The sequence below is a fragment of the Sturnira hondurensis genome, unplaced genomic scaffold (genome assembly GCF_014824575.4).
Source record: "Sturnira hondurensis isolate 20B ecotype Veracruz unplaced genomic scaffold, ASM1482457v3 Scaffold0006496, whole genome shotgun sequence".
Lineage (NCBI taxonomy): Eukaryota > Metazoa > Chordata > Mammalia > Chiroptera > Phyllostomidae > Sturnira > Sturnira hondurensis.
Genome location: NW_028079127.1, coordinates 20,937,760 through 20,952,664, shown reverse-complemented (window position 1 = coordinate 20,952,664; position 14,905 = coordinate 20,937,760). Strand labels below are relative to the sequence as shown.

The 14,905-nt window shown below is 38.9% G+C and overlaps 1 protein-coding gene across 20 annotated transcripts in view; it reads right to left on the bottom strand.

Moving 5' to 3' along the window:
- The window catches only part of CLASP1 (cytoplasmic linker associated protein 1), a 283,994-nt gene extending 269,407 nt beyond the window's left edge, over positions 1-14,587 (bottom strand). For 11 of the 20 annotated variants that reach the window (XM_037049839.1, XM_037049840.1, XM_037049841.1 and 8 more), the window contains exon 1: positions 14,456-14,587. The gene's annotated coding sequence lies outside the window, so the exon portion shown is untranslated. The remainder of the gene's footprint in view (positions 1-14,455) is intronic. The other 9 variants (XM_037049851.1, XM_037049852.1, XM_037049854.1 and 6 more) reach the window with 1 other exon arrangement.
- Positions 14,588-14,905: the final 318 nt, after the last annotated feature.

Here is a 14,905-nt window from a genome sequence, read left to right as displayed (position 1 = left end):
TCAACTGAGCAAGGACAAAGACTATTCAAAAGACAACTTCATTATACTGTGTTCTACTCACCCCCATGCAACTAATGTTTCAAGCAGACTTTAAATCTACACTTCACCAGGCTTACATGTAACAGCTAGAGAAATTTTGCTGTATTTCTCATATGAACCAGAAGAGAAGACCGCTATTAACAAAATGGTATTTTTGCATTTATACTTTATGGATTTGGGGGAAAAAATTCCAAGAGTGCAAAAAAGAGATCTGTGTTTTAACTGTTAGTAAATACTGAATTGTACATACAGCTGCTGTTTCCAAACCAAGTTGTGACTGCCTCAATATTTTTCCATTTTCTTATTCCTCATCAATACTAACATATTTTTTAAGATTTTATTTTTAGAAAGAGGGGAAGGGAGGAAGAAAGAGGGATAGAAACATCAATTTGAGAGAGATACATTGATTAGTTACCTCTCACACTCCCCCAGCTGGAGACCTGGCCCACAACCCAGTCATGCCCTGACTTGGAATTGAAATGGCAACCCTTCAGTTCATAGGCCAGCACTAAATCCACTCAACCACACCAGTCAGGGCTAACATGGTTTTGTAAAGCAAAAACACCTAACCCTTCTCATTCCAGTCATACACTTAAACAAAAAGATTGCTTAAGGATATAATCGAATATAATCAAATGCTTCAATACAGTGCTGTAAGATAAGCTTCAAACTATGGCAATTTGGAAACATCTATCAATAACCTTTAAATATATCTTTTGATCCAATACGTCCAAATCTATGAATTTATCCAAATCTATGAATTTAGTTAAATAATTTGTCTAGTATGCTAAAATGTATATATAAAGTTGTTCCTTTAAGCTGTTCAAAAAAATTTTTAATACCAGTAACTATAAATGTTCAAGAACAGGAAATTAGGAAATTACAGTACATCCAAACAGCCTACCATGAAGTCAATAAGAACAGCAGTAAACAAATATGCTCTTACTGGCCTGGAAAGATATCTACAATCAGTTTTGTGAAAAGAGCAAAGTAAAAAACAATGTTTATTACATCATTTTTGTTCATAAAATAAAAAGTAGATATTCTTCATGCACAGAAAAGTATGATAGAAAATATACCAAAATGTTAACACTAAATTTCCCACAATGAAAATGTACTATTTATGCCGTGGCTGGTGTAGCTCAGTGGATTGAGCGCAGGCCTGCGAACCACACGATCTTGGTTCCATCCCCAGTCAGGGCACATGCCTGGGTTGCAGGCCAGTTCCCAGCAGGGGACTCACAAGAGGCAACCATACATTGATACTTCTCTCCTTCTCTCCTTCCCTTCCGCTCTAAATATAAATAAATAAATAAATTTTTAAAGTTTTAAAAAATGTAGTATTTATATAACAAATATAATACAACTTAAAAATAATAGTGGTTCTAACAGAACAATGCTGCAGGCTATAAATGCACATACAGGCTTATATATGCATAGAATGTCAGTAAGACCATTTAAGAAACTAGAACAGTGATTGCCTCTGGGAAAAGGATGTCAAAGAATGGACAAAAGGGTAGAAGACCTACAATTCACTCTCTATCCTTGTGTACCTTTTAAACTTTTTCATCATATAAAAGCTATCTATTCAGACTTCCAGCCAAGATGGAGACATGGGTAGACACACTGTGTCTCCTTACACAACCAAAAGAAGGACAACAAATAATTTAAAAACAAAAAATAACCCAAACTGCCAGAAAATCAATCTGTATAGAAGTCCAACAACCAGGAAGTTAAAGAAACAGTCACCCAGACCAGTAGGAGGGGTGGACACAGGCATCCAGAGCTGAGAGGATGTGCAGGCAAGGTGGTGACTGGAGGAACTAGGTGGGCAAGGGGACAGATGGCAGACCAGGTGGTCCCTCATTTGCATGCAGATAAACCAGTAGGAACAACTGGGAAGCATGAGAGACCACGCAACCCAGGGTTACAGCATGAGGAAAGGAAGCCTCAAAACCCGACTAAAAAAAACTCTGGGGGTTACAGCAGTGAGAGAAAGTCCCGGCCTCACAGAAGAGTTCAGGGGAGGGACCCACAGGGTCCTAGAATGTGCACAAACTCACCAACCTGGGAATCAGCAGCAGAAGGATCCAATTTACTTATGAGTAGTATAGGAAGTGACTGAAAGTGGGCCAAGAGCTGAGCAAGCACATTATTCCCTCTCAGACCCCTCCCCAGCATACAGTGCCAGAAAGCAGCAATGTGGGTTGCAACAAACCAGTGAATATATAAGATTCCGCCACTTAAACTGGCACACCAAGACAAAAAAAATGGCCCAAATGAAAGAACAGATCAAAGCTCCAGGAAAAATACAAACAGTGAAGAGCAGTCAACCTGTCAGATGCACAGTTCAAAACACTGATAATCAGGATGCTCACCGAAATGGTTGAGTATGGTCACAAAATAAAGGAAAAAGTGAAGGCTATGAAAAGTCAAATAAAAGAAAACATACAGGGAGCCAACAGTGAAGAGAAGGAAACCAGGACTCATAACAGTTTAGACCTGAAGGAAAAAATAAACATTAACCAGAACAAAGAAACAAGAATTCAAAAAAAATGAGGAGAGGCTTAGGAAACTCCAGGACACCTTTAAACATTCCAACATCCAAATCATAGCAATGCCAGGAGGAAACGGGAAGAGCAATAAATAGAAAACTTACTTGAAAACATAATGAAGAAGACCTTACCTAATCTGGCAAAGGAAATGGACTTCCAGGAAGTCCAGGAAACTCCGAGAGTCTCAAAAAAGTTGGACCCAAGGAAGAACATACCAAGGCACATCATAATTTCACTACCCAAGATTAAAGATAAGGAGAAAATCTTAAAAGCAACAAGAAAAAAGGAGAATCTTATCTACAAAGGAGTTCCCACAAGACCCTCAAGCTGATTTCTCAGAAGAAACCTTGCAGGCAAGAAGGGACTGGAAAGAAGTATTCAAAGTCACGAAAGACAAGGACCTACATCCAATATTACTCTATCCAGCAAAGTTTTCATTTAGAATGGACGGGCAGATAATGCGCTTCTCAGATAAGGTAAAGTTAAAGGAGTTCATCATCACCAAGCCCTTACTATATGAAGTGTTAAAGTGTTAAACTTATCTAAGAAAGAGAAAAAGATCAGAAATATGAACATTAAAATGACAACAAACTCACAACTATCAACAACCGAACCTAAAAAAAAACCTAAACAAACAACTAGAACAAGAACAGAATCCATGAAATGGAGATCACATGGAGGGTTAGCAGTGGGGAGAGGGAGGGGTGGAATGGGGGAAAAGGTACAGAGAACAAGTAGCATAAATGGTAGGTACAAAATAGAAAAGAGGGATGTTAACAATAGTATAAGAAATGTAGAAGCCAAAGAACTCATATATATGACCCATGGACACAAACTAAGGTGGGGAATGCAACTGGGAGGGAGGGTGTTAGGCGGAGGGGAATAAAGAGGGAAAAAATGGGACAACTCCTATAGCATAACTGATAATATATATTTTTAAAAAGCTATCTATTCAAAGAAAATATAGATTTTTAAACATTAAAAAGCATGGTAAAATTCCTTGTAGTTAATCACACTGTATCCAATATCTTAAAGTTATTTGTAAAGTCAAATTAAAGTACAATCCTGAAACCACAGGCATGATCAGCTGCTACACCAAGAACTGAAAAATACAGAAGAGTCAGTTACTGAGCAAATTGTCCACTTCTAATATGAATACTATCTAGAAGGTAGTACTGGTTAACAGCCAAAAAGCAAAATTTATTCCCAAACATAGCAAAGTTTATTTTCAAACCTAGTATAGCCACAGAATTCTTGCACTCAACAACAGAAACAAACACGTAATGAGAAGACAACAAGCATTTAATTAATTTTTTATTACTGAATTAGAGCCATGTTTCAATGTAAAAATGACATATGACAAGACAGTCATATGCTTTTACAAAATTACATTTTTAAGCGTATTACCTTAGGGAGTCTCATACTGCAGGCTGGGTTTTATTAGTCTCCAGGGTGAATTTAGCAACATCTCTCAAAATTTTAAAGGTACCCAACTTTGAACCCAAAACATCAACTTATGTGAATTTATTTATTCATACGTGGGCAAACAAGTTATGACAGAATTACTCCTTGTAGCATTGTTCATAAATGCAAAAGACTGGGAACAACAATGTTCCTCAACAGAGAGCTAGATAAATTATGGTATGCCATACAATGGCATACTATCCAGCTATACTCTTCATAAAAAAAAAAAGAAAACAAAGAGAAAGACTTTAGTGAAAGCTAGTATGGCTCAGTGGATTGAGTGCAGGCCTGTGAACCAAAAAGTCACTGGTTCAATTCCCCGTCAGGGCACATGCGTGGGTTGCAGGCCAGGTACCCCATTAAGGGGCATATCAGAGGGAACCACACACTGGTGTTTCTCTACCTCTTTCTCCCTACCTTCCCTTCTCTCTAAAAATAAATTTAAAAAATCTTTTGAAAAAAACAGGAAGTCTTTAAGTACTGACATAAATGATTTCCCAGATACATTAAGTAAAAAAAAGAAGAAAGAAAAATGAGAGGGTAGTCTGTAATAAGCCACCATTCACATAAAAATTGGTGGGGAGGATAGGTATGTATACATACATGCATTTTTTCACACATACATTTAATAATACTGGAGTCTGTAGGAAAGGGAACTGGGTGGATGACAGGACAGGAGGAAAACTTAAATTTTAAATCATGTGTATATTATTACCTATTCAAAAATAAACATTTTATATTTTTTTAAATTAATGCATGTTAACTTACAGCTCTTCTCCTTTCTAAGTAGTTTAAATAAGACACAAAGGTTCTTCATATACAATTACAATGGATTCAAACTTGCTCATAATAAAAAGGGACTTAAGAATATCCCCTAGGTATCTTTAAAAAAATTTACCAAAAAAAAATTTACAGCCAACCCTGGCCAGTGTGGCTCAGTTGAGTGGAACATGGTCCATATCCAAACAGTTGCGGGTTTGATTCCCAGTCCGGGCACACGCCTGGGTTGTGTGTTCGTTCCCAGGTCTGGACATGTACAGGAAGCAACTCACCGATGCACCTCTCTTGCACTGATGTTTCTCTCTCTCACTTTCCTCTCTCTCTAAAAGCAATGAAAGAAAAGGTCCTCGGCTGCAGATTTAAAAAAAAAATTTATAGCACATAATATATATAAAAATGCATCATTATCCAGAGCTATTTCAATAGCAGCCAGTTTCCAAAAAGTACAATGTCTAACCCCCACCTCCAAAATTCCAAAACTGTAATCTGAAAATGTCAGAGTCCTGATTTTGCCAAGACCTAGAGTTCTCTGCAAGACGTTAGCTTTAAACAGCTTTCTCTCAGCAAGAGTAGTGCATTCTTGGCTCTTGTCTGTAGCCACTTCACAAAATTAGATCATGGCAAGAATGGGGCCAAGAATTAGGCTCCTTGTCCCATGGTCACAAGCTAGGTCCCTAGCCAGCCAACACAGCTCTCATAAAGAAGGCAAAGAGTAGACCACAGAGTGGCCAACCAGTTGAGTATGTACGTGGTTCAGGGCCTCATATCTTTTAGGTCAACATAGAAAAGGGACACATCTCTCTCTCACCACCAGATTAGGAGTCTTTCCCTAGCCTTTCCCTCTTCTGTCTTCTCAGGATATACTCTAGAATAACTCTTAAATGGCAACAGTTTTTATAAAAGCTCTCTGTGTTCTGGGTCCATTTCTCATTAACACTTCATGTACAGCCTTTCTGCAACCCCTTCACTCACCACATTTCAACCTAAAACAGATCTAGCAATCGAGTGGGTACGGCACGTTCCTTACCTTCCAGAGCCTAGTCATTCTTTCAGATTCCATAAAAATCATTATTATACAATTTATCTAAGTATTGTTACTTTGTCCATACAAATGTTCTTTTGAAAATTTCACAAATCTACTCTAAGTCTAAAAAGAATGAGAGAATGAAAAGCTTTTTCTATCATGTTCACTCTTAAAATGCAGTCACAGACCACAGGAAATCTACTTGGCATGCCAATCACTACCAACAGATAAATTAATCAGCAACAGACAGAAAATTCTCCTTAATTTTACACCTACTAGGTAAGGTACTATTTTCACACCTACTAGGATGTCTTTAAACTTCAAAAAAATAAAGAAAGTGCCCTGGCTGGTGTAGCTCAGTGGATTGAGCACGGGCCTGCGAACCACACGATTGCAGTTCAATTACCAGTCAGGGCACATGCCTGGGTTGCAGGCCAGTTCCCAGCAGGGGACTCACGAGAGGCAACCATACATTGATATTTCTCTCCTTCTCTCCTTCCCTTCCTCTCTAAAGATAAATAAATAAAATATTTTTTTTAAAAAAAAGAAAGTGTTGGCAAGGATGCGGGAAACTTTCACATGTTGTTGCTGGGAGTGTAAGATGATACAGCCACTGTGGAAAAGTTTGGCAGTTTCTCAAAAAGCTGAACAAAGAATTACCACCCAATCTACTAAACCTACCCCTTGGTATATACCCAAAAGAACTCAAAGCAGAGACTCAAACACAAATTTGCAAACCAATGTACATAACAGCACTGTTATGTACAAATAACAATGTACATATAGTCAAATATGTACAACAGTCAAAATGTGGAAACAACCCAATTTCCCTCAACAGATGAATTACCTTAATGCAGTATATCCATACAATGAAATACTATTCAGCAATTATAAAGGATTAACTTCTTCCTCTCTCTAAAATCAGTAAATATATTCCCAGGTGAGGATTAAAAAACAAAGGATTCTGATACATGCTATACAACACGAATGAACAGTGAAAATATCATGTTAAGTGAAATAAACCAATGGCAAAAGGACAAATACTGTATGATTCCTCTCACATGAAATATCTGGATAGGCAAATTTAGAGACAGAGCACAGTAGAAGTTACCAGTGGCTCAGGGAGAGGAAAGAATGGGGATTTATTGCTTAATAGGTGTGTTTCTGTTTGGAGTGATAGAATTTATTTCACAAGCAGACTGTGGTGATGGTTACACAACAATGTAAATGTACTTAATACCATTAAACTTCTACCTAAAATAGCTTAAATTGCATATTTAGTTATATTTTACCACAATAAAAGACTAAAAAGAAAAAAGTTTGTATCAGGTCTTTACTGATATGGATTGTCCAAGGGTAGATCTCGATTCAAGGACTTAAGTCTAAAAAGGTATGGAGATCATCTGATCAACCTTCATGGAAACACACCTCTACATCCTTCCTAACAAGGAGGTATCTCCAGTTGCTGCTGGATGATGGGAGCAGATTTTCTCTAAGGCAGCCCCAATGACCTTTTATGAAGGAGGAATAACCTGTGCTGGAAAATAAACAGATAAATGAAAATGAAGCTGAAGACTCTGAAAGCCAAACTCTGCTACTTTGCAGCTGTGGGACCATGACCAAATTATTCAACTTCTCAAAGCCTCAGCGTCCCCTCATTATAAAATAAAACAGCATCTGCCTTTAAATGTTGCTAGAGTAGCTGGCAATAGTACACCGATAGGACCCAGGCTAGTGCCTGGCAAATGCTGGGTGTTTAATCTGTGATGGCTATTGCTATTGTAACAGGTCTACATGACACCCTAACACTGAACAGCACCTGACTTAGCAGAACTTAAATAAAACAGCCACCAGCAACAAGAACACTGCAGATAATGAGCTATTTTTATACAATTCAACTACTCTTGGAAAGATTGGCTTATTATTACCAGAATGAACCTAGCTACTCTACATTAGGAAGGGTATACAATTCGTTCTCTATACAACAGGCCTCTGTCAGCATGTCTGAGCAACCCCTCCTTCATAAGAATCTGCCTCTGCCCACAGGAAAGATACCCTATGAGGAAACTGAGCAGAATGTTACCTAGAAAGTAGGCCCGAAGCAGCACTCAAATTTTGGTAGTGTCAAAATCACCCAGTAAACCTGATAAAAAAGCAGATGCTTCAACTCTACCACCAAACATTCTTATTACTAAATACAGGGTGGGGTAAAAGTAAGTTTACAGTATTGAGTACTCAAAACACAGTCTATTCTTATATTATTGTTTATTCATCATTGTATTATTTTTCCATACACACAACTGTAAACCTATTTTTACCCCACCCTATATTTCAAGCATGGCCCTTGAGCACAACTGTATAAAGAAATACCTGAAGGTAGGCCACAAAAATGTTAATTACACCCTGATGCTGACAAAAATCTGCCACCCAAAGCAAAGGATGCATTTTCCTCTATACCTATCTAGAAACGCACTATCTTTGGCAGTGCAGGGGAGGAGGGGGACCCAAGGGAGATCACAAAATATCCAAAAAAACTGCATATCGTGGATTCATATAAAAGTCTGTCATTATTGCTTATACTTTTTTTAAAATACAAGAAATGAAAAAGAAAAATAATGTACATTGTACACCCCACAGAGTAACAAAAATATACTTAAGTTATGTCACCAGAAGTAATATAAAAAAAGAAGTTGGTGAAAAGAAGTTGGTAAAAAAAAAAAGAAGTTGGTGAAACTGCTACATCCTTGGATTGCTAAGAAAATTATTAACTGGTACAACTTGTCAGTCAGGTAATGTGTATCAAAAATCATCCAATAATCTCACTTTGAATTTCTCATAAGTAAAACAATACAAAAGAAACCAACTATATTCAAAAAGAGAGTCACTGTTGTAGTATACATAAGTAAAAGATACCTGCATGTCAAGGATCCCAGTTTATCAAAATTTGCCATACCAATTCAAGTATAACAAAGCTATTAAATATTAAAATGATGCATACTATGTCCTCACATGGAAACTATTCATTAAACATGAAAGACCTAAAATTACTTTCTACAAAGTATGAACATATGGACAGCCTCAAATGGTGATAGATTAGAAAAATCAGCAGACTTGTATTAGAATGGATTAATGTGGGTTTTCTGGTCTCTGAACTTTCTGTATTATTGCTATATTATTGTCATAAAACTATAAATACATTTTACTGATTCTGCTCGACAAGTAAATGGACAACAGTTACAGAAGCAGGTGGAAAGCTATCCAGAATGTGCCATGCTAATAGACGACCACAAGGCCAGTTCTAGGCTTGTTTTCTTCACAAAAAGATAAATCTTAATGGATATATGTAACTATTAAACCCTGAATTTACATTTTTAAAAAGCAATTATAAATACACTAAAAAGTAATAGGAAATATGATTTGGCAGCTATTCATATGGCAAAAAGATCAGACTTCGTGAACCCCTACTCAATATAAGCCAACAAAATTATGTAGCTAAGAAACAGTTTACAATATTGAAAAAACACTAAGCTGAGCAACAGAAGGTCTAGTTCTCATCCTAGCTCTATCACATACTAGAACTTAACTTGGGGTCTTGGTTTCTCACCTATAAACTGACACAATGACCTACCTACCAACCTCCCAGGATTTGAAAGGGAGCAAATAAGATTATGAATATTAAAAATTATTTGAAAAAAGGGTTCCCCCCCAATTCTGGCTATTATTATGAATTCATACATATATAGCTACAAAAAAAGGTCAACAGTGTTTATAAGGACAAGTTCCAAACTGATAGTAAGTGGATAATGCTTCCCAAAGGTCCTGGGATCTGGGGCCATGTATTTTACTTTATCTGCACTGTTCTAATCTCTTAGGAAACTATTCACATATTACTTTGTAAGTTCTTAAATTTGTAAAAGCCAATGCAAGCACTAACAACACTAATACAGAGTGCAGGGTTCTCAAATACTGGGGATTTTAACAACTAGGCATTGTTAAAAACTGTGGCTACCCAGGCTCCATTCAGACTTAACTGACCAAATACCTCTAGATAGACAGAAATAAGTAAATAAGGCCAGACCATTTACATTTCAAAAAACTCTCCAAGTGATTCTGGTGACTTGATTACTGCTACTACTACTACATCATTATTAACATTAATTGTACATGTTATAGTATTAACCCACTTATATGGTAGCCACTATTCTCAGCACTTCACATATATTATCTCATTTAATCCTTGTAAGAACTCCCTAAGTAAGCACTATTAAAATCATCCTCCCGATCTGGCTGGTGCAGCTCAGTGGATAGAGCACGGGCCTGTGAACCACACAATCGCGGTTCCATCCCCAGTCAGGGCACATGCCTGGGTTGCAGGCCAGGTCCCCAGTAGGGGCCACACAAGAGGCAACCATACATTGATGTTTCTCTCCCTCTCTCCTTCCCTTCCCCTCTAAAGACAGATAAATAAAATCTTTAAAAAAAGAAGAAAAAAAAATAAAATCATCCTCCCTTCACCCTCATTTTATAAGTGAAAATATTAAGATACAAAGAGATGACTTAACTAGCCCAAGGCACAATGTCACAGAGCTAGTTAAGTGGCAGAGCCAGATGTACAATGAAGTCTGAAAATCATTCATAACCTAAGACAATAGCTGTATACACTGGTTAGGTCGAATCAAATTGTTTTATTTCAAACACTGCATGTAAAAGACTAACAAAAACAGAGATGCCTAAAGAAAGCATGCTGAAATCCTATTAAACCAGGACAGATTTATACATCTCCAGCATAACCAGCATCTATTCATAACATTCTGCCTGTCCAACCTAAATTGTGAGCCCGTGAAATGTGAGTGCCATGTATGCTTTCAACTGTACTCTCATGGTATCTGGTGCCTAACAAAAGAAAGGGTTTAATACTTTAATTAATCAATAAATCTAGAAAGGGCCTGATGACTGTCCTGGGAAATGAAAGGCTATTATGTGGAGAAGACTTAACTTGTATTGTTTCAGGGGGGAATAATTAAAATCAACAGGTAAAAGGGGGAGGTGGAAATTGTGGTAATTTCCTAAAATACCTTTTCTAGCAACCAAGACCTGTCCAGTAACAATGAAGTATGTCTGCAGTTTGAGGCTGATGATCAAACTATAGTAGACAGAAGGATGTTGGACTACAGGGCCCCTAAAAACTTGCCTAAGGCTCAAATTCTATTATTCTAAGTTATAATACATTGATTTATTCTTTTTCTGAAAATTTTACTTATTTACTTTTAGAGAGGGGCGAAGGGAGGGAGAGAGGGAGAGAAATATCAATGGTTGCCTTTCATGCACACCCACTAGAGACCTGGCCCACAACCTAGGCAGGTGCTCCAACTGGGAATTGAACTGGCTATCTTTTGGTTCACTGGCTGGCGCTCAATCCACTAAGCCACACCACCCAGGGCTGATTTATTCTTTCACACATTACATAGTGACTAGTTTGTGTAACCTTGTGTAGGCTCAGGAGTAAGCAACAGAGGATACCACAAAGTGTTCTACACGCTCATAGTGCCCTCAAGGATCTAGACAAGAGTAAATGCACAGGAGTGAGCTTCTAAGGAGGAAGGTAAGGAATATATACAACAGAAAACAGTAAAGACACAGGAAGAAAGCCAACAAAAATGTTAACGAAGAAATGCCGCCATACTGAGCTAGATCTTTAGGGATCTGTGGGGAAAGACAGAATCTGAAGCTGCCATAACATTTGCAGGGAGTGGGGGCGGGGCGGGGGGGGGCCGCATTCAGGGTGGCAGTAGAGATCTGAGCATAAAGAAGAAAAGCCCTGGGGTGGTGAAACAATTAGCACCAGTGAATTCTGGCACTAAAATTTAAGTCCTTTAGAGACCATTTAGTTACACATATATTTCACAAATGTCACCCTAATTGCACTGGGTTAAAAAAAGATTAATTTAAAATTTTATTTATTTCTAGACAGAGGGGAAGGAAGGGAGAAAAACAGAGAAACATCAATGTGTGGTTGCCTCCTGAATGCCTCCCACCAGGGACCCTGCCCCCAACTCAGGCCTGTGTCCTGAATGGACAGGTTTGCAGGTTTGCAGGCCCGTGCTCAATCCACTGAGCCACACCAGCCAGGACATAAAAACATTAATTTCTTAAATTACACTTTTATAAACCAAAAACTTTTTAATCAGTAGTTTCTTCTTAGTTGTGTGGGTTTTTTTGTTGTTTTGTTTTTTTACAACTAGTAGATCTTTTATTTGCTAGGAAATCTTTTATATGATTGTTTTTAAAGTTGTTATTTTTCACTACTATCTATTCTTTCCACTATTTAATATGACAATCTGATGGTTTTAATAACTGAACTCTAATATTTATAATCCCTTCAATGGTTATGATATTTACTAATATTACTACAAAATAAAAGTACTACACAATGATCTAAAAACTGTAAGTAGTAGACTCCTAAGACTACAGTTTCAAAAAAACAAATTTAAGTCTCAGATCCAAGAAACTATCTCACCCAATTATAAATCATGAGACTGAATCACTTAAGAAAATAAAATTAACAAAAGGCTGAAGCAAAATATCTAAATCGAAAACCAGTCAACAAAGTGTAACACATTTGAACAATAAACTTAATGTTCTCCTAGCCAAAATTATTTCTCAACATCCTTGTCAAACTATTTTAAGGATGTGAAATCTTGCTCTATAAAAAGCAAGTTCCCATCATCTGAACTACTCTGAAGAGATTCTATCACAGTAGTTACTGAAGCACAACACACCAAGTGTCAGATTTTTGCTTCATATTAGTACAAAAAAATGCTTACCTCTTTCACATAAAGTTGAACCTGTAGCCAAAATCCTGATACAGTAGATCTAGGTTTTCAGTTCTAACACAAAAATCTAAGTTTAGCAAAGACCTTTTCTTTATCACTCAGATCATAACATGGAGATACAACATTTAATACCTCCGACATTTCTTTATTTGCTACTTAGATTATTACAGAAAGATAGAATATTGATACCACCAACAGTCTCTTCAAAGGATTTCTAACTTAGCTGAGATAATATAAAGCTATGGCTTAAAACTCAATAAAAACTAAAACTTTAAAAGTCTAAACAGTGCTACACGTTAGTAGATAAACAATGAATTACAGAAAGGGAGATGTGAGTAACATCTCTCTCCCTAAAAGGAGGGGGCAGTTACACAATTTTACAAAGTTGAATAAGCAACACCAAAATTTAATTCTTCTTAGCAAATGGAGAAGATAAATAATACTGAGAAACTCTGGGACATGTTAGTGTTACTTTTGCTACCTATTACATGTGGTCTGTGTGAGTCAATGTTACTATTCTCCCACTCCCTTGATGAGCAAAACGAGCCCTCTCCAGGAGTCCTCATACCAAGTGCTCAGTATATGTCACTATTAATAATCTCATAATAGTAATAATAAAAACAACTTCTAAAGCCAGAATGCATACCCTACTGTGGAACCTGCCTGGCACATAGCAGCACGAAACTATTTCTTTCTCCTGATGCTTCTGCATTACTGCCTCCCAAATGACTAGAGAATCTGAAGCTTTCACTGCCACATCTACAAATTAAAGTATCGTGTTTAAAGAGCTCACAGGTTCTACGAATGGTCAATATTTAATGAATGAACCCCAAGAAAGAAACTCACCCCGATGCAGCAAAACATACTTTAAGGCTCCGCCTGATTTTTTTTTTTTTCATTTTAGAAACAAACACAACTAGTTTAAAAAACATTATGTAATAAGTTAGACTCTGGAAAACCTCATACTCATCCGACCGGATGGGCAAATGGAAAGCAAAATTCGATTAGCTTCATTGTACCTAACCAGGCTAAGGTGCAAGATCACACTCATCTCCGTCAGTGCGTCTCTGCCAACACCAAAGAACAACAAAGACAAGTTGAGGAGGCTGCACAAGGCTCCACTCAGCACTTGTCCGCTTTAACAGGTTCCGAAAGAAGCTATCTACCGGCCCCAGGGACCAAGGGGATCCTCCGCATCCCGCACGGCCCGCTGCTCGGCTCAGCGCCGCAGCTTTTGTCTGGCTGGGCTGGAAGCCCCGGCCTCCCGCCTCCCGCCTCCCCAGTACCCCTTGCCTCTGGATCTTTCTCCACACCCATCACTCTCCGACTAGTTGTAGTGGGTTTATCTCCTTTGACCCCTCCCCTCGCAATTCCGGGCTCTTTTCAAAATCGACTCGGGGGTCCGCTGGCTTCCCCTACCGGGCCCGGGTGACTCAGGTCAGGGGTGGAGTCTGGGACAAGAAAAGAGAAAGGGGCACACAAAGCAAGGCTGACCTCACAGCCGCCGCCACCCCCCACCCCCACCTCCGCAAAGCAGCCTGGAATCAGCAAACTACTGGTTGGAAAAACCACCATCCCGTCCCGCTCCTCAACGGGCTTCCCACCTAGGGCCGCCCCCTCCCCACCCAAAGTGTATACAAGAGCCTAAGAGGACACTGGACTTCGCCCCCACCCAGGCCCAGCGCCCCCCACCGCGGGGGAGGAGGCAGGGGCATGGGAGGACTGGGGTCTGAATCTCCTAGCCCTAACCGGGTACTTACAGCCATATTATTCCTTGTAGTTGCCACTGCCTCACCAGACCGCCACCGCCTTCTCACTCCACCCTAATGAGGTTAAGTGCTTGGTGCGGGTATTAAAAAAAAAAAGAGAGAGAGAGAGAGCGAGCGAGAGAGAGTGTGTGTGAGAGAGAGAGAGAGAGAGAGAGAGAGCGCCTGCGCAGTGCGCTCTCGCTTTTCGTTTCCCCTCCCCTTACCGCCGACCCAGCCGGACCATAGAGTGTAAACCGAGACCAGAGAGGCGCTGCTTCTGTAACGTAATGCCCCGCCCAGGCGCCCGCTTGCCTCCGCGGGACTCCGTAAACTGAAAATCCCGAGAGCGTTTGCCTCCTCAGGGAACATCAGTTGACCCTGATAGGGATCCTTAGGTCTCAGGGTGCAGTTGGGCCGCTGAGGAACCTGCAACAAAACTCGAGCTACACAATTAGGATCGCA